Source organism: Trachemys scripta, chromosome 7 (genome assembly GCF_013100865.1).
Source record: "Trachemys scripta elegans isolate TJP31775 chromosome 7, CAS_Tse_1.0, whole genome shotgun sequence".
In the NCBI taxonomy this organism is placed as follows: Eukaryota; Metazoa; Chordata; order Testudines; family Emydidae; genus Trachemys; species Trachemys scripta.
Window position 1 is genome coordinate 34,787,402 of NC_048304.1, and position 27,963 is coordinate 34,815,364.

General features: G+C 41.8%; 1 long non-coding RNA gene across 1 annotated transcript; it reads left to right on the top strand.

Annotated features, from left to right (window-relative positions):
• The first annotated feature begins 10,669 nt into the window (after positions 1–10,669).
• On the top strand, positions 10,670–27,956 carry LOC117880933. Its single transcript, XR_004646643.1, has 3 exons — positions 10,670–10,773; positions 11,724–11,824; positions 24,982–27,956. It is a non-coding gene; the product is annotated as an uncharacterized LOC117880933 (long non-coding RNA).
• Positions 27,957–27,963: the final 7 nt, after the last annotated feature.

Genomic DNA, 27,963 nt, shown 5'->3' on the forward strand with positions numbered 1-27,963 from the left:
AATGTCCACTCCCCCCTTTTTTCCTTACATTAATTAATAAATCAGAATACATGCATTCCTGATAGACAAGGTAATGCCTGCTTGCTGTCTACGTGGGTCTTCTGTGAGCAAAACATTATTGAGCTTATCAGCTTGGGTTTCCATTGGCTCATGAATTTTGTACCCAGACACTTGTTGCACTAAACATGCTTTTGAAATATGGCTACAAGTCTCAGAACTTCATATGAGTAATTTGCAAGAATCCCTCTCCTCCCCACACTTTGGTTTCAAGAGTTGTAGACAGCCGTCCCATGAATACCAGTTGATATTCACGAAAGACAGTACAGAATTATAACAAGTAAAGAATAAGCTCAAACAACACTATTTGGTGTGGGCAGAGGTCTGGAGGAGTCAGGGGATTGATAGTAGTATATAAAGGCTTCCCCTGTAGCATGCCATTTCAAATCAGGCCCAGAACTGGTAATGACCAAGGCCTCAATCCTGCATGCTGCTCTGTATGGTCAGACCTCTGTGTCCACAAGCAACCCATGGATCTTCCTGTGGTCCTAGGTGTGTCACCTATGTAGAGCAGCTTGCAAGATCTGGGTCCAAAAGTTGTTACACTTTTATAGTTCTATGTGAAAAGAGTGGATGGGCATAAGGGAGGGAGTGGCAGAAAAGGGTGGAATGAATTCTAAGGAGAGGGATTTATGAACATGGACCTATTTTGCATACAATTGTCTCAAAGCTATTGCACTTGGTTTCCTAACTGCTGCCAGAGATTATTTCATAATTTCTAACCTTGCATACTCTTTAATACTACTGTGTAAGTCGATTGTCAGCCAGATCCTCAGATGGTATAAATTGATGTAGCTCCACCGCAGTTAATGGCAATGTGCCAATTTACACCAGATGAGGATCAGACTCTATGTTTTCTTCATCATCCCTATGAATTCACTGATTTTCTCAGTACCCAGCTTAATTATAGTGTAGTTGACCTTTTCCATACCTCCCTATGTAACAAAAGGAAAAAGTTTTAGGCACCCGCCATAAAGAAAGGGAGGATGGTCAAAAAAAACCCTTAGAATTGTTGGCAACCTCCCTGTGGATTGTGATTCCCGAAGCTGAGAACCCATGATAGGGAGTCTTTCCTAGTATTTTACACTTAAACTGTAATTTCTTGGTCCCTCCATCAATATCATTTTAAAAATATTGGTGCCATACATTAAATTTCTCTTCAAAATTAAATTCAGGCCGACCAACAGGATTGATGAACAGCTGTCCCTTATTTAAAAACAAACAAACAAGAACTTCAGCCAACCAGAAATTGACAAAAAATTAGTCACTCTCTAAGGAAAAAACAAACACTTCAGTAGCAGGGCAGTTTATGACTGAATGAAGTGCAGACCAGTTCTGTTCCCTAAGACAATAGAAATGAAACTTTCTAATTATGACATAGTGAGCAATTGTCAGTGACGAAGCCACGGCCATCAGTCAAAGTGACAGCCTCAGTAGAATACAGTCATTGAATAAATATTTCCTGCTTTGGAAAGAAATGCTTCAGCTATGGAACTCTTCATTTTTGAGAAATACCGTAGGTCCACTCCATCATTCATCTAGCAGAAGGAGACTTTTTTCCTTTGGAGCATTCTGTTCCATTGACATCAACCTGGCACATTAAACATCCCACAGGGCCCTCCAGAAATATCCAATATATGGCACTGGACTGTGTGACACATTAGCTGTCAGAAATTTGGTTAGGAACCCCTCGAGGGAGATACATCACTTTTAACTGAACTCTTGCTCACTGTGACTCATGCAAAATAATATAAAATGTAACAACTATTTTTCTTCAGTGAGTCAGTTCTTGTTTCCAAGCCAGTAATGAGTTATTGTAGGCCAGGGGGAAGGCACATGGCTCAAGAAGAGAGGGTACTAGTTGTGAGGGACTGTATTTCACCACTGAATGCCACTATTGGCAAATCTCTCTACTGGGTACTCACACTCCATCTTGTGACCAAAGGCAGAACTGCAGGATCTGTCAGTCATACAGCAGAGCCTTAATCCAACACAAACTGAAGTTTCTAGCATTGCAGCAAAACCACTGCCTCTGTATGCAGGGCAAAATGTATCAATTTACAACCAAGTGTAAAGTCAAAAGGTATCTTGGAAACAGGCAGTCTGTTTGGGACACAGCTTTGCCTGCCGTGAGCGAGAGACTGGATTTTCACTTGGCTTGGCTTTTGGCACTCAACAGAGGCATCAGAGCTTAATTTGTTCTACTTCCAAGATGGCAGCCTCACCCAGGGAGATGTCAAGTCAGCCTAAGAAACACCATGAACACATCCCTAATTTAAGGCTAAACCAAAAGGCTCGCTCAGGCAGCAGGACAGACACCAGAATGAAAGCTATCTTATCCCTAAGCAGCAGGGACTGGTGAAAACGATATCAGAGGGCATAATGGACAGTCACCTGCAAGTGCTCACCAAGACAGCCCTGACAGACACTCAGCTTCATGGATGAATCATTTTTCAACCGCTTCCTTCATCTGGGCGGGCAACCTTAAAAGATTCCTCTAGGTATTGGCTATTAGCCAAAATGGATCCCCATGCTCCTGGTGTACCCAGCGGCGTATTATCGCCCAGGCCGACAAGACCTAGGCCTAGGGCAGCAAATTTGCAGGGGCGGCAAATTTGAGCACCCACGGAGAAGCTCCCCTGCTCCAGCTCGCCTCCTCTGCAAGTGCGCCACCGCGTCCTGTTTCTCTCTCCTCCCTCCCAGCGCTTGTATACAAAGCCCAGAGGGAGGGGGGTGGAGGGGGAACGTGGCGTGCTGGGGAAAGACGCGGGGCCAGGGTGGGGATTTGGGGAAGGGATCCAATAGGGGCAGTGAGGGGGCGGAGTTGGGGCGGGACTTTGGGAAAGGGGTTGGAATGCAGGCAGAAAAAGGGTGGAGTCGGGGCAGGGCCAGGGGCAGGCGGGGTGGCAATTATTTCAGGGCCTAGGAGTGGCAAAATCATTAATCCACCACTGGGTGTACCTAAACCTCTGACTGCCAGAACCTGAGACTGGATGACTGGGAATGGATCACTCAAACTGTCCTGTTCTGTTCATTCCCGCTGAAGAATCTGGCACTGACCACCTGACCACTGTCGGAGGACAAAATACTGAGCTAGATGGACCATTGGTCTGACCCCGTATGGCCATTCTTATGCTCTTATTATTTCTCATACTGAACACAGGGCTGCCCGGGGCAGGGGCAGTTTGCCTCAGGCCTCCTGTTTGCAAGGGCACCCAAAATGATGGAGGGGTGGCTGGGCCAAATTTCAATGGGTGGCATTGCAACCTGGCACACAGGGTCACAGCACCACTGAGGTTTGGTGCCCGCCATCCACACTGCAGGAAGCAACTCACTTACCCCCGCTGGGACCAGATCCCATCGTCACTGCCTCTGGCATTATCGTACTGAGCCCAAGGCAACCCATCAGGCTGAGAGCCTGGGGGTAGGAGTGGAGTTGGGGATACCAGTTCCACTGACATTGTGGCTGAAGCTCAGTGAGAGGCAGGACTGGGAGCAGCCTTCCAGCTGCATGCAGAGCAATGCCTCCTATCCCCATGGAGAGGACAGCAACCCCACAGGCTTGTGCCCTCTCCCACAGTCCCACTTATCATACAAATAATTTCCTAGGCGAATTATTGCTTTGCTCATTAAAACCCAGGCACAGACCCGCTTTTCCCTTTCTGTGGCTGACAAAAATATTGTCAGCTTCTCTACTTGTACCCAAACAAAGAGTTAGACACAAAAAAATCCCACTGGTACCTCAGTTCTAGCTCCTCTCTCCTCTCATGCACAGAGCCCAATAAAAGAGAATGATAAAACTGACAAACCAAGATCCGCTATCACTGCTCTATCATGCTTCCTGACTCATTTTCCTCAGAAAAGAAGGTAAATCAGAAAGGTCAGACAATGAGATCCAGGCCACCTTTTCCGAGGGAAATTTTATTAAATGAGTTAGAAAGGTCATAAAGACCAGACAAAACTCAAAGGATAAGATCAAAGGATGAAAAGTACTCTAAAACCAGAAAGAAAGGGAAACATTTGCCCTCTACCAGTTAAATTGAATGTAAGCATTCCACTCCTCTTTCAATCAGCAAACAGTCAAAACAGAGTGATATTCCTTAGCTAAATAGAAGGGATGCAACATACAGAGTATGGAATATTATAATATTCCTAGGAACAAGTCTGATTAAGTTGATCTCCCAAAAATTGATCCTTGATTTCTTTCCTAAAGTTCTAAAAGCAGGAAAAACACTTACAAAGATTCATGAGACACCAGCTGCATCTACATGTTTTTCCAGGGACTGCCTTTGTTGGGCCTAATGATCTTACAGAAAATTGAGGGGCACAGAACATAGACATCATGTCACTGCTTAATATATGTATTACACATAATCATAGCATTTACCTTCATGGCTGGTCCAAGAGAGACCCTTGTTTTCAGATACACTTATGAGTGGGAAGACCAGAAAAGTTCCCAGTCTGAGAAGATCTGCTTTCACAGGGCTCTATCCTCAACATACTCCCAAAACTTTCCGGTGACTACCTCCGACATCATAGATTCCAAGGCCAGAAGGGACCCATGTGATAATCTATACTGATTTCCTATATAATACAGGTCATAGAATTCCCCCAAAATAATTCCTAGAGCGGATCTTTTAGAAAAACATCCCACCTTGATTTAAAAATTGTCAGTGATGGAGAATCCACCACAGCCCTTGGTAATTGTTCCAAGGCTTAATTATTCTCACAGTTAAAAATGTACACCTTATTTCTACTCTGAATGTGTCTATCTTCAACCTCCAGCCATTGGATCATGTTATACCTTTCTCTGTTAGATTAAAGGGCCCATTATTAAATATTTGTTCCTCATGTAAGTACTTATAGACTGTAATCAAGTTACCCCTTAACCTTCTCTGTGTTAAGCTAAATAGAGTGAGCTCTTTGAGTCTATCACTATAAGGCATGTTTTCTAATCCTTTAATAATTCTTGTGGCTCTTTTCTGAACCATCTCCAATTTTTCAACATCTTTCCTGAAATGTGGATAGCAAAACTGGACACAGTATTCCAGCAGGGGTTGCACCAGTGCCAAATACAGAAGTCAAATAACTTCTCTACTCCTACTTGAGATTCCCCTTCTTATGCATCCACGGATCACATGAGCCCTTTAAGCCACAGTGTTGCACTGGGGGCTCATGTTCAGCTGATTGTCCACCCTAACCCCCAAATCCTTTTCAGAGTCACTGCTTCTTAGGATAGAATCCACCATCCTGTAAGTATGGCCTACTTTCTTTATCCTTAGATGCATACATTTAGCTGTAGTAAAACTCGTATTATTTGTTGGCACTTAGTTTACCAAGCAATCTAGATAGCTTTGTATTAATGACCTGTCGTCTTCCTTATTTACCACTCCCCCAATTTTTGTGTCATCTGCAAACTTGAACAGTGATGATTTTTTTCAGAGTAACAGCCGTGTTAGTCTGTATCCGCAAAAAGAAGAACAGGAGTACTTGTGGCACCTTAGAGACTAACAAATTTATTAGAGCATAAGCTTTCGTGGACTACAGCCCACTTCTTCGGATGCATATAGAATGGAACATATAATGAGGAGATATATATACACACATACAGAGAGCATAAACAGGTGGGAGTTGTCTTACCAACTCTGAGAGGCCAATTAATTAAGAGAAAAAAAACTTTTGAAGTGATAATCAAGCTAGCCGAGTACAGACAGTGTGATAAGAAGTGTGAGAGTACTTACAAGGGGAGATAGAGTCAACGTTTGTAATGGCTCAGCCATTCCCAGTCCTTATTCAAACCGGAGTTGATTGTGTCTAGTTTGCATATCAATTCTAGCTCTGCAGTCTCTCTTTGGAGTCTGTTTTTGAAGTTTTTCTGTTGTAATATAGCCACCCGCAGGTCTGTCACTGAATGACCAGACAGGTTAAAGTGTTCTCCCACTGGTTTTTGAGTATTTTGATTCCTGATGTCAGATTTGTGTCCATTAATTCTTTTGCGTAGAGACTGTCCGATGATGATTTTATGTTCTTCCAGGTCATTGATAAAAATTTTAAATTGCATAGGGCCAAGAACAATCTCTGGAGGATCCCACTAGAAACACACCTGCTTGATGATGATTCTCTGCTTAACAATTACATTTTAAGACCTATCAATTAGCAAGCTTTTAATCTCTTTAATGTATGCTGTATGCATTTTATATCATTCTAGTTTTTCAATCAAAATGTCAGGTGGTATGAAGTTAAAAGCCTTGCAGAAGTCCAAGCATATTACATCAACGATATTACCTTTATCAACCAAACTTGTAATCTCATAAAAAATCTAGTTTGAATGCATTTATTTTCCATAAACTCATGTTGATTGGCATTAATTATATTACTCTTCTTTACTTCTTTATTAATCAAGTCCCATATCAGCTGCTCCATTAACTTGCCTGGGCTCGAAGTCTGGCTGACAGGCTTATAATTACCTGGGTCATCCTGTTTTACTCTTTTTAAAATATTATCACAACTTTAGCTTTCTTCCAGTCTTAGAACACCGGGGAAGTTCCAGAAGACTTATTGAAAATAAACATTAATGGTCCACAAAAAGAAGAACAGGAGTACTTGTGGCACCTTAGAGACTAACAAATTTATTAGAGCATAAGCTTTCGTGGACTACAGCCCACTTCTTCGGATGCATGCATGACTAACACGGCTGTTACTCTGAAACTTGTCATTAATGGTCCAGTGAGCTCCTCAGCCAGCTCTTTTAAACTCTTGGATGCAAGTTTATCTGGACCTGGGGATTTAAAAATGTCTAACTTTAGTAGATGCTGTTTAACATACTCCTGAGATAATAGTGAAATGGAAAGCATGTTACCATCATCATATGATGAGACTACATCCATCTGTTTTTTTCCCCAAATACAGAACAGAAATATTTATTGAACACTTCTGTCTTTTCTGCATTATTATTGATAAATGTACCATTTCCTTCTAGTAATGGACTAACACCATTGCCATCATAACACTGGGTTTCCAAATTTCTCAAAGCAAGACTCTCCTGAATCCACACATCAGGCACAGATTTTCAACATGGAACTTAAATACAGTTCTGCAAACTCTGTTAAAGTCAACATCTGAACTATTTCAATTAATAACTTTATATTTATCAAAACTAAAAGTTACCCTCTTCACAGCCATGACATCAGTGAGAAAAGTATCTGAATTACCAGCCTTTTCTATTGAAGATCAAATCTGATCTTTCATCAAGATACTATCATCTTAATCTCACCAGAGGGAGTTATGCCACTTTCCACGGGTCTCAGGACATAATTCTTCATTCTCTTCCAATTCCAGTCACATGCAAAAAAAGACATGGCATATGCTGGAATTCAGGCGGTTAATGCAGGTCTAAACAGCAGGGCAAATCTGTGAGAAAAATATTCTGTCTGGTTGTATTAGTGAAACAAAATATCAAAAGTTTATAGATAGGTGTGTGAACTGTGTTTAATACAACTCACACATCTTAAAAGCTTGTGATTCAGAATATTGCAGTCACATGAAGAAATGAGTGCAAACTGTAACAGATCCAGAGCTACTGCTCCAACTGAGAAATTAGCCATGACATATCATGAAATTCTTTGGCAATCAGTAACATTTTCAATGTAATTGACTTTCAGTGGGACTTATGAGTCTAAGGCACTTTTGAAAGTTTTACCTTGAGTTTCCAAGCGGGGTGACTCAAACAAACAAACAAACAACCCCTCCCCCACAGACTCTTGTGAAAAATGCAGCAGCCTCTTCTTTTTAAGCTTCCTCCCTTGTCTCTCATCATCACTATCTACATTCCAATAATGAGGGCTGTCAGACATGAACTTTGATAGAGAAAGGAAAATATTCTCCCCAAGTCTATTTTTCTTATATGAGAGTTTGTGTCCTAAAATCCAAACTTTGGCAAAATTTGTGCTTATACAAATGTAAGCCGAGTCTAAATGAGCTCTCCCTTGACATCTAGTGGTGAGCTGTGGAAAAAGACTTCAGGAGCTGATCTTGTTTGAATGGACACATCCACTCTGCCTAGGTGCTCAGCATGATGGGATTGCTTGCCCAAATGATCACTTGTGGCTGGTGTTAGATCCCAAGTCTCCTTGTTATTGGGACAGGAGTAATAAAGTGTTGTTATCCTTGTTGTGTGAACTCAGGGCAGCAGAACTGTACCTGGCATACCCCGATAGAGGGACTCACCCTCAATTGAATGGCACTCAGTAGACAGGGGACATGGATTCCAACACCCAAGAGGGGAGGGGGGCTATGTTTAGGGGTTACAGATGCGAGTTGACCTGTTTGTTTTCTATGGTATAATAAATGAGCTAATTTAGAGTGGTTTTTTTTTTTTTTTACTGTTCAGAACTGAAATCACCGATACCTGGATTTAAGGATTAGACCTACTTTGGGACAGTGTGTTTATTGCAAGAGATTGCCCACTGTGCACCAGCAGTGAGGCTCCCCCACTAACAGCTGAAATCATTGAGAGCTGTGTTAAGTGGGGGGCCCTGAAGACATCTTGGTGTGTGGCCAGTTTGGTGGCTGGCAGAGAAGTGTGGTAAGCGGCCAGCAGAGAAGCTGGTGGAGAGGGCTAGAGCAGAGCCCTGCTGAGAGGCATGGCAATCAGCTGTTGGGGTGATGAGCGAGTGCCTTGGCGTGTAAGGTGCCTCCTTACCACCTCTTCTGCACAGGATGGGAGGTGAATTCTGTGGATGAACCTCTGAACTCTGGGGCTGCACCAGCCAAGGACAGCAATTGTGAGTGGGGTATAGAGAAGGGATGGGAACATTAAAGGGACTTTTGGGTTGCTGGACTTAAGAACCTGAGGGGAAATAGACAGTGCCCAACTTACTTGGGGGTGGGCCTGTTGCTCATGGTTTATGTTTATGAACCCTAGTTGTGGTGTTCTCCCAAATTAATGCTGAGTTACTTCCCTCCTTTTATTAAAAGTTTTTGCTAAACTCAGACTCTGTGCTTGTGAAAGGGGAAGTATGACAGTGGAGCCACCGCCAGCAGCAACACAAAAGTAAGGGTGGCATGGTATGGTATTTCCACCCTTACTTCTGTGCTGCTGATGACAGAGCACTGCCTTCGGAGTTGGGCCCTTGGCCAGCAGCCGCCGCGCTTAGGTCGCCAGCTCTGAAGGCAGCACAGAAGTAAGGTTGGCAATTCCACGATCTCCCTTAAAATAACCTTGTCCCCCGCTGCAACTTCTTTTTAGGTCAGGACCCCTAATTTGAGAAACACTGGTCTCCCTGTGAAATCTGTATAGTATAGACTAAAAACACACAAAAGACCAGATTTCATGGTTCATGACATGTTTTTCATGGCTGTGAATTTGGTAGGGCCCTACATATATAGAATGGAATTGTGGTGGATGAGGCATATGGCCCTACCTAGCGCTGTACACTACGTGGGTATATGTGCCCGTGCACATGTACGTTTGCTAGGCTGATGGAGACATTAACTCCTCTCAGAATATATTTCTTCTCTTGACCCCATTTTCCCCTTCTTGCCATCATACAGAATAATGCAACACAACATCACCACATAGGAGTGAGACTTGTGATATCAGCTCCTCTACCTGTTTGAAGTTCTTTTATGGCAGTGCTGCACATCAGCATACAGATTACTCTTTGCACAAATCAATTTAAAACACAATCATTCCAGTTTCTCAAACTGTTTTTTGGATTAAAGGCTTGGTTTACTGGGAGGCAGCTCTGTAGCTTGGACCAAGGCTCCCAGGGACAGATCCTGCCATTCTGGTTATGAATACATGTTCTGAACGTACAGAGGTGCAGGAATTCAGGGTCACAGAATTTACAGAACAGTAGATCCCAGGACATTCATGCTAGACAATGAAAATTTCATTTTATTATTCTTAGAACTGTGATTGCTAACGTCCTGCTTCCCCAGGTGTTCTCGGACAATGACAGCTTTCCTGACACTCCCCATTACCGGGCTCTTAACAGGACAACTCAACGGGATGAGGGACGGCAAACAGACTGTCTTGGGAAAACTGGGATGGAGACATAGGCTAGAGCAGCAGTGCGCGCTCCCGCACCCCTGGGCTTGAAGTGGTTTCCATTATATATAGGGTTTAATTGGTTCAATGGCTCTCAGCATCCCCCACTATACAAACTGTCCCAGCATCCCTGGAGAAGGGCAGCTGCCCACTCTGGATTTGCTCTGCCTCCAGCAGGGTGTGTGTGTGAGCCCCTCCCGCTCTGCAACCCCCGGAGGGAAGAGTCTGAGCTCCAGCCCCTTTGGCTGGGGGGAGGGAGGGGCGGAATCAGAGGTGAAGCCGCGTATCGCGGTTCATAACTGAGCTCCTCCTCCAAGTTATGGCGATCGGCGATGGGTTGGAGCCACCCTAGTCTCGCCTCCAATTAGGTGGTAGGTAAGTGTGCGGGGGGCTCTCCTCCAATGAGAGACCAGGCTCCTCTAAAGAGGCGGTGTCACCCAGTCTTCGATCCAATGAGAGTGGAGAATCTCCGGTGAGGGACGGGTCGCTCTACCTCCCCCGGAAACGTGCCGGGGGCGGTGCCTGCCTGCCCCTTCTCCAATGAGTGGGGCGACGCGACATTTCCCCCCCCTTCCCATGATGCATCGCGGCGAGCGGCCGCAGGACAGCCGTGACGAGCGACTCCATCCGGGTCCTGGGCGCCGCTCCGGGTCAGCCTGCAGCAGGTAATGGGGCTGCGGCGCCGCCATTGCTCGGGAGCAGCGCCCGGGTAGAGGCTTGCGGGGCGGGCGGACCTAGGGAGAATGGGGGCTTCCTGAGGCCCGGCCGCAGGGAGCGAGGCGCCGCGCGGGTCCCTGCTGGCTGCACGCCGGGCTCGCCCTAGGCGCTGCCTGCTCGGTAGGAAGCAGCAGCTGGGCCGTGTCGTCTTGTGGCTGCTGCCTGTGGGGCGCGACCGCGTGTGTGGGGCGGGCTGAACCAGGGCTTCTCCCCGGGGCGGCGGGGCCGCGCTCTGCCATGGTGCTGCTGCCGCCGCGGGTGGGGGCTCGCAACCGTCTCCCTCCGCTCACGTGTTTATGCATTTAAGGTTTTTTCACCCCCCCCTCAGACTAACGTGAAGTCCCGGAAGTGCCGCCTCCGGGCGCTGCTGATTGGCTGTATGGTTTCCGTTCTCATGAGCGATAGGCTGTGAGGACTGCTAGCGGCTGTGAACGTCACTTCCGCTATCATGTTTGTGGGCAGGGGAGACCTTGGCGGGGAGGGGGTGCTCTCTTCCCCCGAAACCCTCCGGGCAACAGCAGCCGCCGATTCCCCTGCGGCCGGACCGGAGCGATCGGTGGCTTGAGACGCCCACCCCCGCTTCGCTCCCGGCCCTTCTCGGGGAGACTCAGCTCTGCCTCCTTAATGGCGCGGGGAGGCAGGTGAGCCCCAGACTCGCTGCTCTGCGGGGACCGCTGGGAAACCCAGCATCCCCGGTGCCCTTGGCCGAAGTCGCTAGCGTCATGCGGCTGTGGTGGGCAGGAGGATGCTGTTGCTGGGAAGGGCAGTTCGCAGCTAATAAGGCCCGATGGGATGGAGTGACGGGGAAGCGCATGTGAAAACCCTTGGTGAGGTGAGTTACACTGCAGTGCCCTTTGAGCAGTTAACGAACTGTTAATGCGCTTTATCTCTTGGTTAGGCTTCAACAGTTTTGACCAAAAACGTTTGAGGCTTTGACACTGTTGCTACGACCTGCAGGTATTGACAGCCGTGACTCGGATTTAAAACAGACCTGGTGGAGTAAGTATAGGCTTCTTGAAATAAAAAAGGTGTTTCTGCTTGCACAATGAATTCCATGCTTAAGCACCTTGCACTTTTGGTTGGCTTTATTGTGTTGCATATTTAAGCACTAGCATTTTGAAGTATGTCTGGATGCAGCTATTATGCATAGCTGCTTGTATCTCATATCGATTTGAATGATAAATTCGAGATTGGGAATAGTTCTCAGTTGCATTAGGTATTGCTGCAATATAGTTACCAGTGTTTATCATACAATCTACTATTTATATTGGCTGCTGTAACTTTCATAGAAGAAACATTTGGATTATGCTCAACTGTAGAGAGAAGAGCTTCCAATGTAATTCTGATTTATTCAAGAACAAGTGTTAACTGATAACAATGACAGGTGTGATACTGCAATTATAAGACTGATGAAATGAACTAATGCTCCTTTTTCCATTCCTGCAGCTGGGGGAAGGCAGAGTTTCAAATTTATCAGACACTTATTGCCAAGAGGCTACAAATGATTGAGCCCAAGAGTAGGGTACTGAGGAAGTACACTGGTGGGAATTCAAGGACCAGCTAGTGGGAGCTTGGTTCTTCAACTGGATATTGTACTTGAAAATGGGACTCTTTATTTTCATTGTCTTCTGGTAAATAGGTGTCTGGTAAATTTTGGAAGCCCTGCATATGAATAGGTTGGTGGAAATGCTGCTGAGGATAAGTTCAGAGAGGCAAATGGAGTATTGATTTTTTTTTTTTTTTTAAACTGGGGTGGGGTAGTGTGGAATTGGAACAGATAAACATAGAGTAAATTACTATATATAAGGAAATATAAGGAGGAAGGAAGGAGAGTGGCATGACTTGATTAATCTGTAAATATCTACATCTGGAATAAATACTTGATAATGGACTTTTCAGTCCACAGAAAAGGTTACATGATCCAATGGCTGGAAGTTGAAGCTAGATAGATTCTGATTGGAAATGACAGTGAGGGTAATTTAAGAGTTGAAAATATTTACCAAAGGTTGCGGTGGATTCTCCATCACTGGCAATTTTTAAATCAAGACTGGATTTAAAAAAAAAAATGCCCTAGGAATTTTTTTGGGGGAAGTTCTATAGCTTGCAACTAACAGGAGGTCAGACTAGATGATCACAGAAGTCCCTTTGGATCTTGGACTCTAGGCATCTGTGAAGCCAGTGAGAGAGAGAGGTAACAACAAAGGGAGATATTAAGTTGTATTAAAAAAGAAGTTGACTGATTCATATTTAAATACATAAATAGTATGTAGCTGTTGCAGGAGTTGCGGTGGCATAGGATAACTTTCTTCCTGGCTAGTAATTGTCAATATTTTTAATCTGTTAAAGGATAGAGCGCAAAACAACATTGTACCAAGTAGGTCTTGCCATTACCTTGTATTAGCTTACCATAAAATCCTTGAATTTGGTGTATGCTATTAACATACCACTAATGATTTTCTTGCACTGCTTACTCTTCAAATCTCTTTAAGGATTTTTAATCGATTGTAAGTGTAAACTAATTCCCTCTGACTCAAGGTCATCATAGCCCCTTGCCTCCATTTATAACTAATTTCTCTATAAAAAATATATTCTTGGGAAAGCAGATCTATTAAAAAGATTTGCTCTTACCTAAGAGGTGTCATGAGAAATAAATAAAATGCTAAAAATGTGCTAGTTTGATATTTTTTTAAAAGAATCCAGCAGGGCATAAATGTACATTTAGTGCCTAAAGAATAAAATTGATCATGAAAAGTTGGATCAAATTCTGCTGTGGGGTTTGAGATAGCATTTGTTGAGCAGAATTATGAATTTTTGTACTTCAAAAAGCATTTAATGATTTTATTTTTATTGAACTTCTGATTCTTTACAGTAGAGGTGAATGTATCCTAAAATCCCAAGATATAGGAAAAAATCCAGCAATTGGGACTTCACTTTAACAGATGTCTAATAAATGGTTCCTATAGTCAAATTTGGCTTGATCTGTTTGTCATAATATTTTATATATTGATGGTTACATTAATTTTGGTATAGGCTTATTTAGGTATAGTCTCCAGAGAATGCCATTCACAAATTGTTGTTATCTCAAGTTCTCAATTATTCAATTCTGATTACAATAAGGATTACTGGAAGGGCGGTTACCGAACAACCATTTAACATTGTCATAGTGAAGGTCTTGTAATTTATTACTGAAAATTTATCAAGTTTGCTAAAGATTGCACTTCAATTGTTTTATCGTCCTATTCTAGCCCTTATCTTGAAACACTAGTTAGAATTAAAGGGAGCTTCTAAATTCTTTAGGACTTCATTTTATAGTATTTTGATTTATAACGTGCTAATTATCACACTTTTTGTATGGGGTGTTAGCCTGCTATATATATGAACAGCATACAAATTAAGAGGTTGCATAGGTTACTTGAAAAGACTAAAATGTAATTATCTTGCATGTGAAGATTGGAGAGGATTGGTACAATAATTGAGTACTTACACGATTTTTCAGAGCAGTAGAAATCATTCTTGTTTTAGTTTCCATTTGACAAATGCCTTCTAATTTCCCCTTAATTTTTAACTAGTAGTTGGAAGATCCCTTCGGATTTGAAGTACCTTAGAAAATTTACAAGAGACATTCCAGGAGCTGTAAAGATCAATAGAAAAGTTAAATTGTGTTATGGATTGCTGCACCTCTACCTGAAAACTGAAATCAGTGAGAGTTAAGCACCCGAGTACCTTTGTGAATCCCACTTAAATGTCTGCAAAAAGAACAGGAATACTTGTGGCACCTTAGAGACTAACAAATTTATTTGAGCATAAGCTTTCGTGGGCTACAGCCCACTTCATCAGATGCATAGAATGGAACATATAGTAAGAAGATATATACACCACACACACATATACATACACACAGAAAACATGAAAAAGTGGAAGTAGCATACCAACTGTAAGAGACTAATTAAGTAAGATGAGCTATTATCAGCAGGAGGGGGGGGAAAATGTTTTGTAGTGATAATCAAGATGGCCCATTTTAGACAGTTGACAAGAAGGTGTGAAGATATTTAACATGGAGAAATAGATTCAATATGTGTAATGACCCAGCCACTCCCAGTCTCTGTTCAAACCCAAGTTAATGGTATCTAGTTTGCATGTTAATTCAAGCTCAGCAGTTTCTTGATGGAGTCTGTTTTTGAAGCTTTTCTGTTGCAAAATTGCCACCTTTAAGTCTGTTACTGAATGGCCAGAGAGGCTGAAGTGTTCTCCTACTGGTTTTTGAATATTATAATTCCTGATGTCATATTTGTGTCTATTTATTCTTTTGCATAGAGACTGTCCGGTTTGGCTAATGTACATGGCCGAGGGGCATTGCTGGCACATGATGGCATATATCACATTGGTAGATGTGCAGGTGAATGAGCCCCTGGTGGCGTGGCTAATGTGATTAGGTCCTATGATGATGTCATTTGAATAAATATGTGGATAGAGTTGGCATTGGGCTTTGTTGCAAGGATAGGTTCGTGGGTTAGTGTTTTTGTTCTGTGGTCGCTGGTGAGTATTTGCTTCAGGTTGGGGGGCTGTCTGTAAGCAAGGACTGGTCTGTCTCCCAAGATCTGTGGGAGCGAGGGATCATCTTTCAGGATAGGTTGTAGATCTTTGATGATGCGCTGGAGACGTTTTAGTTGGGGGCTGACGGTGACGGCTAGTTCTGTTGTTTTCTTTGTTGGGCATGTCCTGTAGTAGGTGACTTCTGGGTACTCTTGTGGCTCTGTCAATCTGTTTTTTCACTTCAGCAGGTGGGTATTGTAGTTTTAAGAATGCTTGATAGAGATCTTGTAGGTGTTTGTTCCAACCCCTCAGACAGAGACAAATGCGGTTGTATCTTAGAGCTTGGCTTTAGACAATGGATCATGTGGTGTCCTGGATGGAAGCTGGAGGCATGTAGGTAAGTATAGCAGTCAGTAGGTTTCTGGTATAGGGTGGTGTTTATGTGACCATCGCTTATTAGCACAGTAGTGTCCAGGAAATGGACCGCTTGTGTGGATTGGTCTAGGCTGAGGTTGATGGTGGGATGGAAATTGTTGAAATCATGGTGGAATTCCTCAAGGGCTTCTTTTCCATGGGTCCGGATGATGAAGATGTCATCAATGTAGCGCAAGTAGAGTAGGGGCGTTAGGGGATGAGAGCTAAGGAAACGTTGTTCTAAGTCAGCCATAAAAATGTTGGCATAGTGGGGGGCCATGTGGGTACCCATAGCAGTGCCGCTGACTTGAAGGTATATATTGTCCCCAAATGTGAAATAGTTGTGGGTCTATTTGTCATTGTTAAACCTTTAATTATTCAGTCCTCTAATCAGTTTATATTGACACCTGAAATTAACCTAGGGATATGTGTGAGACAACTGCTATGTTAATGGGAACAAATCAACTATTTTTCTCAGGGGTTAATACTCACAGAAGAACACAAGGGAATGAAGTAGGAAAACATAAGGATGCATGTGGACATCTTGTTACAATGTCTTTTAAAAGAATGACACCTTAATTTTGATTCAGGCATAAGTCCAACTCATGCTTTTCTCTTTATTAAATTTCTCTCTTAATACACCACCTTCTGAAAAGCATATCAGGTGGGGGATTAAATATCAGAAGTAAACAATTGATATTTGATATGATGAAGTAAACATTCCCCATCAAGGGAGTACATATCATCATAATGGAAACACATGCATAATGAAACAGACATTTCAGGGGGAATACATAACTGGCACTCTAATTGTTCTGTGAAAGACAGTGGTTCAGAATGCTGTAGTTCTTCAGATAGCTAAAAAAGGAAATGGCAAACTTCTTCTGGTCAGTGGAAGACTGTATTATTATAACAGTTGATTCTAAATGATAGTGAGATCAGCAATGTCAGTGGTTTATGTAAAAACTGGGCAATAATTTGGAGTGGTTGTAGTTAGAAAAAACAGTGCTTTGTTCTGTACTTTTATTTCAGTTATGTCAAACATGTTTGTTTACAAATTAAAATGTTTGTTCCAGCATCAGCACTGCATGCTCAACCTGGTATCTAATTGGTTCTCTTTGCTATATACATAACCTACCTTCAATAGTTTATGGCAGGGGTGGCCAACCTGTGGCTCTGGAGCAGTTAATATGCGGCTCCTTGTATAGACACCGACTCTGGGGCTGGAGCTACAGGCGCCAACTTTCCAATGTGCCGGGGGTGCTCACTGCTCAACCTCTGGCTCTGCCAGAGGCCCTGCCCCTACTCCACCCCTTCCCGCCCCCTTCTCTGAGCCTGCGGTGCCCTCGCGCCTCCCTCTTCAGAGCCTCCTGCATGCCACGAAACAACTGATGGGCGGGGCTGCCAGTGGGTAGGAGGCGCTGGGAGTGGGGCGGGGGAGCTGATGGGGGGGCTGCTGATGTATTATGGTGGCTCTTTAGCAATGCACATTGGTAAAGTCTGGCTCCTTCTCAGGATCAGGTTGGCCACCCCTGGTTTATGGTCTTGGAGTTAGGAGTAGCTGGTGATTTTGATACAGCAGATAAAATTAGATTGCTTCTTGCATGCTTGCTGTTGTATTGCTAGAAAAAAACCTATGGCCTCTAGGCCCTCCATGTCTGTAAAACAGTCTCAACCTCTGGAGGTAGGTAAACACTTGCATCCATTTTACAGATGGTAAAATGAAGTACAGATTAAATGACTTGAAAGTTATACAGCAAGTTACTAGCAGAGCTGTTTGATTAGAAGGCAGGACTCTGAGATTCGTTCTTCAAACCTTGATTATATTGCCTTTAAGTAAACGAAGCAAAGATTTGGGCATCAAGGTGTGTTGTCTACTTTTCTGACCATAGCATTATCACTTGTACATGAAGTTATTACAGATATTTAGGTTAATGTATAATTTTGTTTGAAGAGATTTGATCTATAGCAGGAGTCAGCAACCTTTCAGAAGTGGTGTGCTGAGTCTTCATTTATTCACTCTAATTTAAGGTTTCATGTGCCAATAATACATATTAAAGTTTTTAGAAGGTCTCTTTCTATAAGTCTGTAATGTATAACTAAACTATTGTTGTATGTAAAGTAAATAAGAAGCTTCATTTAAAATTAAATTAAAATGTAGAGCTCCCCGGAATGGTGGTTAGGATCCGGGCAATGTGAGTGCCACTGAAAATCAGCTCGTGTGCCGCCTTTGGCATGTGTGCCATAGGTTGCCTAGCTTGGTCTATAGCATGTAGTGGACAGGCAGCATGTATCAATATCTGGCCAACAGATTGTTTACTACCCTAGAAGTAATACACTGAAGTTAACAGCTTTTTAAAGTTTGTTGGGTACAGTAGGCAATAGTGACTTTCTAATTTTGTTTTTGTAAATCCTTGATCTACAAACATGTCTAGTACTCCTGGCGCAGGTACCCCTCAATTCTTAGAGAGACAGACCTCAATATCAGATATTCCTGTTTACTTCTAATTTCAGTGAATGATTGCAATGTAAAATGCTTTGATACAGTCACTTTGAACCATTGATTTAAATCAGATTTAGACTTTGTAAATCTATTTGAAAACTTGTGCTATTGAGACTTTACTTTAAAATTCATATGCTACATTATAAATACTGTAAAGCGCCACTAGTTGGAGTATTTTGAGTTGTACAAAATTTACTACAGCAAAAAAGTGAAAATTAATGTCCTGATGTTGTAAACACCGAAGCAAATACATAACTCTATTCACCATGTATAGTCCAATTGTCTTCAGTGGGACTAGCAGGACCAAGTACTGATTTTGCCACAGATCCCTAAGTGGCCCCCTCAAGGATTGAACTCTCAACCCTGGGTTTAGCAGGCCAATACTCAAACCACTTTGTAACTGCTACTCCTGAGTTGAAAATTGGATATGGAAACAGAGCAGTGTCACCATTCCAAGGTCCTAGATAAGATTAAATGGAACTTCACTAGAATTTTTTCTTAGAAATTTCTATACCTTGTCATCTCCAGAGTTGTAAGAGCTGAAAATACACTAGCAGCAACCATTTCCTGGGTCCAGTTTCCCTTTTTCACAATTGGGAGAATGTGTTGGTGGGCATGAGCTATTAGTGTCTTAGGTTGTAATGTAGGAAGACACAGATTAAACAAAAGATAAATAACATAAGCAAATAATTCAGCTTTTTAAAACTTAAGCCTACACATTTTAGCAAGTCTCATAATATAAGCAGATCAATTCCCCACATAAGATTACAGTCTGTATATTAGAATTTTAAATGTATTCTGAAAGCTCAGTGAAAAATTAGCTGTAGAATCATAGACATTAAGGTCAGAAGGGACTATTATGATCTTCTAGTCTGACCTCCTGCATGATGCAGGCCACAGAATCTCACCCAGCCACTCCTGTATCAAACCCCTAACCTATGTCTGAGCTATTGAAATCCTCTAATCGTGGATTAAAGACTTCAAGGTGCAGAGAATCCTCCAGCAAGTGACCTGTGCCTCACGCTGCAGAGGAAGGTGGAAAACCCCCCAGGGCCTCTGCTAATCTGCCCTGGAGGAAAATTCCTTCCCAACCCCAAATATGGCGATCAGCTAAACCCTGAGCATGTGGGCAAGACTCACCAGCCAGACACCCAGGAAAGAATTCTCTGTAGTAACTCAGATCCCACCTCATCTAACATCCCATCACAGGCCATTGGGCATATTTACTGCTAATAGCCAAAGATCAATTAATTGCCAAAATTAGGCTATCTCATCATATCATCCCGTCCATAAATTTATCAAGCTTAGTCTTGAAGCCAGATATGTCTTTTGCTCCCCTTGGAAGGCTGTTCCAGAACTTCACTCCTTTGATGGTTAGAAACCTTCATCTAATTTCAAGTCTAAACTTCCTGATGGTCAGTTTATAGCCACTTGTTCTTGTGTCCACATTGGTACTGAGCTTAAATAATTCCTCTCCCTTCCTGGTATTTATCCCTCTGATATATTTATAGAGAGCAATCATATCTCCCCTCAGCCTTCTTTTGGTTAGGCTAAACAAGCCAAGCTCTTTGAGTCTCCTTTCTAAGACAGGTTTTCCATTGCTCGGATCATCCTAGTAGCCCTTCTCTGTACCTGTTCCAGTTTGAATTCATCCTTCTTAAACATGGGAGACCAGAACTGCACACAATATTCCAGATGAGGTCTCACCAATGCCTTATATAATGGTACTTGTATAACACCTCCTTATCTCTACTGGAAATACCTCGCCTGATGCATCCCAAGATCGCATTAGCTTTTTTCACGACCATATCACATTGGCGGATCATGGTCATCCTGTGATCAACCAATACTCCGAGGTCCTTCTCCTCTGTTACTTCCAACTGATGTGTCCCCAGCTTATAACAAAAAATCTTGTTATTAATCCCTAAATGCATGACCTTGCACTTTTCACTATTCAATTTCATCCTATTACTATTTCTTCAGTTTACAAGGTCATCCAGATCTTCCTGTATGATATCCCGGTCCTTCTCTGTATTGGCAGTACCTCCCAGCTTTGTGTCATCTGCAAGCTTTATTCGCACATTCCCGCTTTTTGTGCCAAGATTAGTAATAAAAAGATTAAATAAATTAGTCCCAAAACTGATCCCTGAGGAACTCCACTACTAACCTCCCTCCAGCCTGACAGTTCACCTTTCCGTACGACCCATTGTAGTCTCCCCTTTAACCTGTTCCTTATCCATCTTTCAAGTAAAAAACAAGTCCCAATAATAACCGAAGCAATCGTCAGGTGGGACCTGCTGTGCAAATGAGTCCCAGTGGCACTGTGAAGAGTGGCTGGATTTGTGGGAGCTCAACTCAGGTTCTACTCTGGCTATGAACAACTCGGGAATGGAGGTTGTTCATAACTCTGAAATGTTCGTAATGGAACAAAACGTTAGAGTTGTTCTTTCAAAAGCTTACAACTGAACATTGACTTAATACAGCTTTGAAATTTTACTATGCAGAAGAAAAATGCTATTTTACCTTTATTTTTTTAGTAGTTTACGTTTAACACAGTACTGCATTGTATTTGCTTTTTTTCCCCTCTGTTGCTGCCTGATTAGAACCAGAAGTGTGCAAATAAGGGGTGTGGGTGACTGGTTAGTTCATAATTCTGGTGTTTAACTCTGAGGTTTTAATGTACTGTAGAGCTGCTGCTCTAGAGGAGATCTGGGACTGAAATTAAAGCCCCGATTGGAAGTTTAGAACTCTGTTCTAGAGGAAATCCTGCTGGTCTGGTGGAGACTAGGATGCCCTGAATTCACTTCTTCTGACTATTGCAGCTGTAATGGGGAGATCTGGGATTTTGGTAGATTGTCCACCTGGTAAAGTTATATGCAGGGGAGAAGCCGTACCTGGTGACCACAGGCAACTCCCATTGGAGCAGAGTAATGAGCAGTAAACTTGCCCATTGCACCTGGTTGGTCCTATATGAAAATATAAATGAATCCATTTTATCTTGCTTATTCAGTACAGTACCATACTTCTTCACTTCTGTAGTTGTGAAGATTAAGACCTGTGGAATTTGCATTTCGCTTATTTCAGTGAATTTAAAATATACTATAACTAAATGTGACAATCACTAGTTGACTATAGAATGCAAAACTTACAGGTGTGACTGCTTGTACTGTAGGTATTTACTACTTGTGCATCTCAAACTGAGGTAACTAACAGTACAAATACAAATTGAAAGTCCAAACGCCTGATTATTCTTTTTTTTTTTTTTTTTTAGAACTTGAATTTTGTTGTTACATTGAGTTCTTAGTCTGCCTGCATTTCATAAACATATATAAAGACATTTGCTATAAAACTTCTTGAGATTTTAAAATGTGGTTGTCATTTTCTGGAAGTTATATTTGCTAAACTTCCAAAATACAAAAAATTCTCTATTTAATTCTTTCATCTGGTTTGGGGAAGAGGAAGTCATCAATTCTATATTGCACTGCTCTTTAAAAATGCCACAATAGTTCCAGTCAGGAACAGTAAATTCTAAGTCTCTCCTTAGGAAAAGGAAATTGGAATTTATAGGAACTTTTTTGGAATAAAAACTGAGAATTAATCCACAACTTCACCCATCAGAGGATTAAAAAATACTGGGCTTCTAGAAAGCAGAGAACTTTTTTAAATTATAGTCCAAAAGAGTGTTTTTCATTAAGAATAAAATTCATTAAGATTTAAAGGCCACTGAAACCCATTTACAATCATTTTGAAAAAATGGACTTTACTTCAGTATCTTGTGATGCATATTTATTTTCACAACTGGATAATATAACAAACATAGAATGCTTTTGCCATTCAAATGGAGGTTAGCATTGATATATGTTGGATTAAATGTATAGCTCAAAACAGTGAAGAAAATGAGTGGTGGCTGCCCTACCATCCGTCCGTGGCCGGTTATTGCAGCATGTAATCAACAGCTATTATCTTGAAGCATAATCTGATGAATAGATTATAAAACTTGGAGTCACACTGAGTCTACATCCCATTCTGGCTTGCTGTATGATGACCAATGGCATCTTCCTCATTGGTAAAATGAGGAATGAATATACTCATGCTGGTATTTGAGATTTCGTTAAAGTGCTTTAAGACCCTAGGACAGAATGCATTATAAAAGTACTATATTAGAGTTTAATTTCATTACATCCTTGCTCAGGTACCGTTTGTCTGACAAACTTAATACCAAAAAGTGCCTGTATGGGGGAAATGTTTTTTCTTACATTGATTTGAAAGCAACTACAGGCACTTGTATATTGAGGAACAGCAAGTTAGTCTGGTGATGGGAGGCTGCAAATCATTTCCCCTCTCCAATTTCTTGTTACAAGTTAATATGGGAATTTTGTAGCTACAGAAGTAAAACTAAGGCAGAGCCTTGCATGCTTTTTGTGGTTACCAATATGTTGTCTTAACTTCTGTAATTTAAAATTATGAAAATGCCACACTGGTTTCAACAACATTTACAATATAAACTTCCAATAAGTGTCTACTTTGTGTATGAGAGTTAGAGCAATGGGCTTCCAGTAATGCAGTTTTACTGTCTTATAGTTCGTGTTTTTGGTATGCTATGTTGCCATGTAAATGTTTGTTGTGAACAATTTTAGAAGCATTTAAAACTCTCTATACAGCTTTGGATTTTAAGGGTGTAGTGTAGAAATGTAGACGTGCTTTTGCAGATTTGTTATGCATCTTGGATTTCATTAAACCTACTGGAGTCTAGAGCAGGGATCTGCAACCTTTGGCACATGCTCCCTGGCAGGCTGGGCCGGTTTGTTTACCTGCCGCGTCTGCATCTTCTCCCAGTGCTACTGTTGAAATTTATTTCCGTTTTGGGAATTAGGACCAACTGCTTATGCCCATCTGTGCAATGAAATACTTAAAAATTAAATTATGACAGGAATAAGGTTCATGAAAGTAGATCTGGGGTTTATGCTAATCCATGGCAGACTCTTAAAAGCAATCCAATAAAATTCATTGTCAATATTTGTACAAATGAAGGTACAGCATTGAAGAATTTTGGAAACTTTTGCTTTTATGTTTGCTGTTCATGGAGGAATAATGTCATCTGTTTGTATATAAATGCACTGGATCATGGGTTGTAATTTTTTTTGGCAAGGACATTAACGTGTTGGGAGCTCTTCTGTTAAGGCTTTGTTTGAAGACTTGTCTGAGAATCTTAAATTAGAATTGTGAAGAAAAACTAGTAAATGTATTTGAATTGTTTAAAAGCTGCACTGCTAAATACATACTTCAGGCTGTTAATTGTTTTTCCAAATATAAATCCGCTTTCCTCCCAATTCCCTGTTTTCAAGCTACCTTTGCCAAGCATTGGATTCTAAACCATACATATCTGCCTGGCACACATTTTTTGTTTTTTCCTCCCCCCAAATTTGTTCAGGATCATGGTCAACTGAAGTGCTAGTGTGGAAACTGGCTTTAACTTTTAAAAAAGGCAGACAAGATGTACTAATTCATTCATTGTAAACTTAAATACATTTAAGTTGCTTTTGGAGAAATAAGTTGAACTAATATTGTAGCGCCTAGAGGGGCCCAATCAGAATCAAAGCTATATTGTGCTAGTTTCTGCCTCCAAGAACTTACCATATATTCTCGTTCATAAGCCGAATTTTTTTAGTAAAAAGGGAAGCACCAGAGGTGGGGGTCGGCTTATGAACGGGTATAGAGAGGGAGAGGTGGGACACAGCCCCTCCCCCCAACAGAGGGGGCAAGGAGAGGCAGCAGAGAGAGAAGGGAAGAGGTGGGGCCAGAGTCTCTCCACTTCTGGCCACACTTCTCTCCCCCCAGCCTCCAAAGCAGCTGCAGCTGTGCCGCTCGGCCCCATCCCCAGAGCACGCTGCGGCCACGCCGCCCGGCCCAGCCCGCCGGAGCATGCTGCGGCCGCGCTCGCGCTGCCCAACCTGCCGGAGCAGCTCCAGCCAGGTCAGAGACATCCTCCCCTGGCCCTCCCCAGATAAGAAGGGATGGGATGGGGGAGAGTGTGGGGGTCCCGGGCTAGGGTCATGTGGGGAGTGGTCACAGGGGTTATTCCCTTGACTCCCAGCTTCCCCCCCACCCCCCCAAAAAAAAATTCCCCATCAGTTGCTGTCCTGGCCTGTCAGGGTAAGCAGCTGGCGCACCGGGACACTTTGTTTACTTAGGTTTACCTCTGTGCCTGCGGACGCTTGAGGTAAACAAACCATCTCAGACCACCAGCGGCTTATCCTGGCCCGGGAGCCAAAGTTTGCTGACCCCCGAATTATAGGGTCGGCTTATGAACAGGTTATAAAAAGTTTCCATTTTTACTTATCCATCCCGGGGGGGGTGGTGGCTTATAAATGAACCGGCTTATGATCAAGCATATACGGTAATTTAAGATCTACAGTAACAATTTGCTCACCGAGATACTGCAAAGTCGTACTTTTGTGCTGTTAGATTTAAAGTTAGCATTTAACTGCCATACGCTAAATCAGTTTAAAATATTGGTAGTTCATAGTGTTACATTTTGTATTTGGTCTAGATTATAGGCATTAAGCCCTTACACTGGTACAACTAGGAAAATTGGCTGAAGAAAACCATGATTTTCAGGTTTCACTGTTGCTATTAATTCATGAGGAATAAGTGATGTAGGTCTGTATGTAAGATTTCTGACAGACTGTCTTTCTTCTACTTTCAGATTTGAGATTACATCTATGGAAGATTTGAGATTACATCTACGTAATTTAACTCACATTTTTAAAAGAGAATTGAGTTTTAGATACCTTTCTTGCTCTGCATCTTGCTGTCTATCCAGAGGTGAAGTTTTGAGAGCCCCTAATGGTTGGTATAATTTTAAAAAAGTCTGAGGTCAAAGTCTTTCTAAGTAACTTGTTGCATGAAGCAAGGGGAAGCTTTCTCTGTGGTAAACTGTTATGTATAATATAGATGCTGTCTTGCAGCTAACTTGTCTCTGGTAAAACAACATTTCCTCTACATCTGAACTAAGAAGATGCCTGCACTGTGGGATGAGGTAGTAGGTTGTATAGTTTTAGGGTCATACCCACAACTGGGAGATAACTATACAATCTACTGTCTTTCCTAAAGCAGCAGAAAATCAGCAATGTCAGATCTTTCACTTTAAAAGCTTATTGTCCAGTTCTTCAGATCTTCTCTAGTTCAAAGGGCTTCTGGGCAGAGGAAATACATTTCTGTAGCATAGCAGAGTTGATATGTATGTCTGAATTTGTTTATCCCTGGAAAGTCAGTTTCTTTACCATTCTGATTTTCAAGTTAAATTTTTTAAAATTCTCTTCAGGGGATCAGCACAGGTATGGAAGAATAGATTTCATTCTAACTGTATATTGCATGGGGTCATTTAAAAACTAAAGTTGTTTAATTTCTAATTAAGCAAAATACTAGTGGTGGTATTTGGTGCCATTAAGATAAAACTTGTTCAGAGTTGAATAGCTGTGCAGCTAAGCTATATTTCCTGAAACTAGGACTGTTGCGTACAAATTTCTCTAGCGGAGTGAGGTAGTAGATTGTATAGTTGTAGGGTAGTTATTTTACCCTGTTCAGGAGATAACTATACAATCTATTGCCTTCCCCGAGGAGTAAAAAAAAATCTGCAGTTCCTTTGCATGCTAGCTGAGCATCCTGAGTTTACAGTTGGTGAGTGGACTTTCACTCAAGCCTGTACAATATCAGGTGATTAAGTGGCTGGATTTACAGCACTAAATGCTAATGTGGCACACACTAACATTGCATTTGGCTACTATGCTGAATTTTTTTCAAAGGTGAGTGATATATTGCTGATTTTTATATACAAATGGTCTTTCAAGTGTGTTCTGTTGCATTACTAATCTTGACTTCAATTGGTCAGACAGCTACACAAGTTTTGAAATTCATGGCTGCCCTGACAGCATGTAGCCCAAGTAGCCAGTGAACTGATTTGGGAGAAAATGGCTTCAGCAGTACTATCCTGTGTAAACACTTCTGTCTCCCTCCACTTCTCCTCCCCCCCAATGGTAGGAAGTGAAATTAAGTTAGTGGTTCTCCACTTTTTCTTTGCACCTTACTAAATGGGAGGGTAATCCCAAACAGTGTAGGATGGCTATGATCCCCTGATGCTTGTTTTAAGCTTCTTGGGGGGTTATGAGCCCCAGAAGGTTTTCTTTACCCAATAAATCTGAGCTGGTTACATTTTATTTATTTTTTTAAATGGCATAGGCTCAAACTTGTTTTCTCATTGCCTAAAATGGTTAAACCCTGACTAGTTTGTTGTGTGGGAGAAGGAGCTACCTGATAAGTGATCATTTTAGAGGCTGTTCTGACTGAACAAGTGGTAATTAAGGTAAAACTGAAGCAGTATATCAGTCATCGGGGTTTTTAGTCTAGAGACAACTTTTGTAACTGATCTACCATTCCTGACTTAAACAATATTACCAAATATAGTGAAATAAAGCTGAAGTTACCTGGAAGTATAAATGAATGTAAAATGTCACAATATATGCATGTCTGAAACAAAGTCAAAAGAAACTGCAATAAAAGTTAACAGCTGATTTCACAGTGCAGCTGCTAAATAGAAGAACTGCAGAAGAAACAGTGGGCTCCTAGGAAGAGGTAGTAGGTTGCATAGTTTTAGGGCAGGGATTTTGCTCACAAGGAGTTAACTATACAACCTGCTGCCTTTCTTAGGGCTTTATTATTACAACAGGACCATTTTGGCTCAGTCTAAACTTCTGCAGCTTTGATATGTGAAGAAAAAAAACGGTATAAGCCAAACCAATATTTGATCATATTAAGTTTTAATGAAACTAAGTGTGGCAGCAACAGACTCATTCTGACAACCCATGTACAGTACTAACCGCAAGGTTGCAGCAGTATAGTGCTGCTTTTGAGGACAAACAGAACGCACCATTTGCTCCTTTAGTAAAAGTGAGTGGTGTAATATGGTAAAATAGTCTCTCACCTTCCTTTCAAGATTAGGCTAAGATTTTCCAGCACTGAATAAGAGTTAAAGTATATTGTTAATTCAAGTGACTTTTAATGATCTTATTAGAAGTGAGGGATAGACCTCTTCTCTTAAAGTACTCAGTGCTTATGAAAGTCTCAAGTTCCTAATGACAACTCAAATGTCCTATTTTTCTAGAGGAGTAAACATCTAAAATAGTTAAGAGTTTTAAAGCTTGATTTTATTGATCATGGGTATGTGGGATATTTTTAAGGGAAGACTTGCAACCAGCTTAAAAACAAACAATGTTGAATGAATCACAAGCAGTGGAAGGAAGTATAGTGGTCCTTTCCTGTAGATGTGTGAAAGTACAAACTCTTCCATGATTACACCATTGCAATGTAAATTTATAGCTGAGTTATGTACTTTTTGCAAGACTTCACACTGGTCTAAATCTTGCAGGTGTGGAAAAGATGTCCCCTGCTATATTACTTAGGGGTAGTCAGTACTTAAGTCTGTACTTTTTAAAGAAGTTTACAGCATATCATCCATCTTCTGGATAAAACACCATGCCAGGAGATGTTGCACTGAACCACACTATATTGACAGAACCAGGTTCAAGAATTGTTTCCTCCTTGTATTTTAATTTACGTATGTATTGAGTATTTTCCATGTGACTAATTGTACTTTGTTGCAGATCCAATAAATTTTAAACTGTTGTATGAC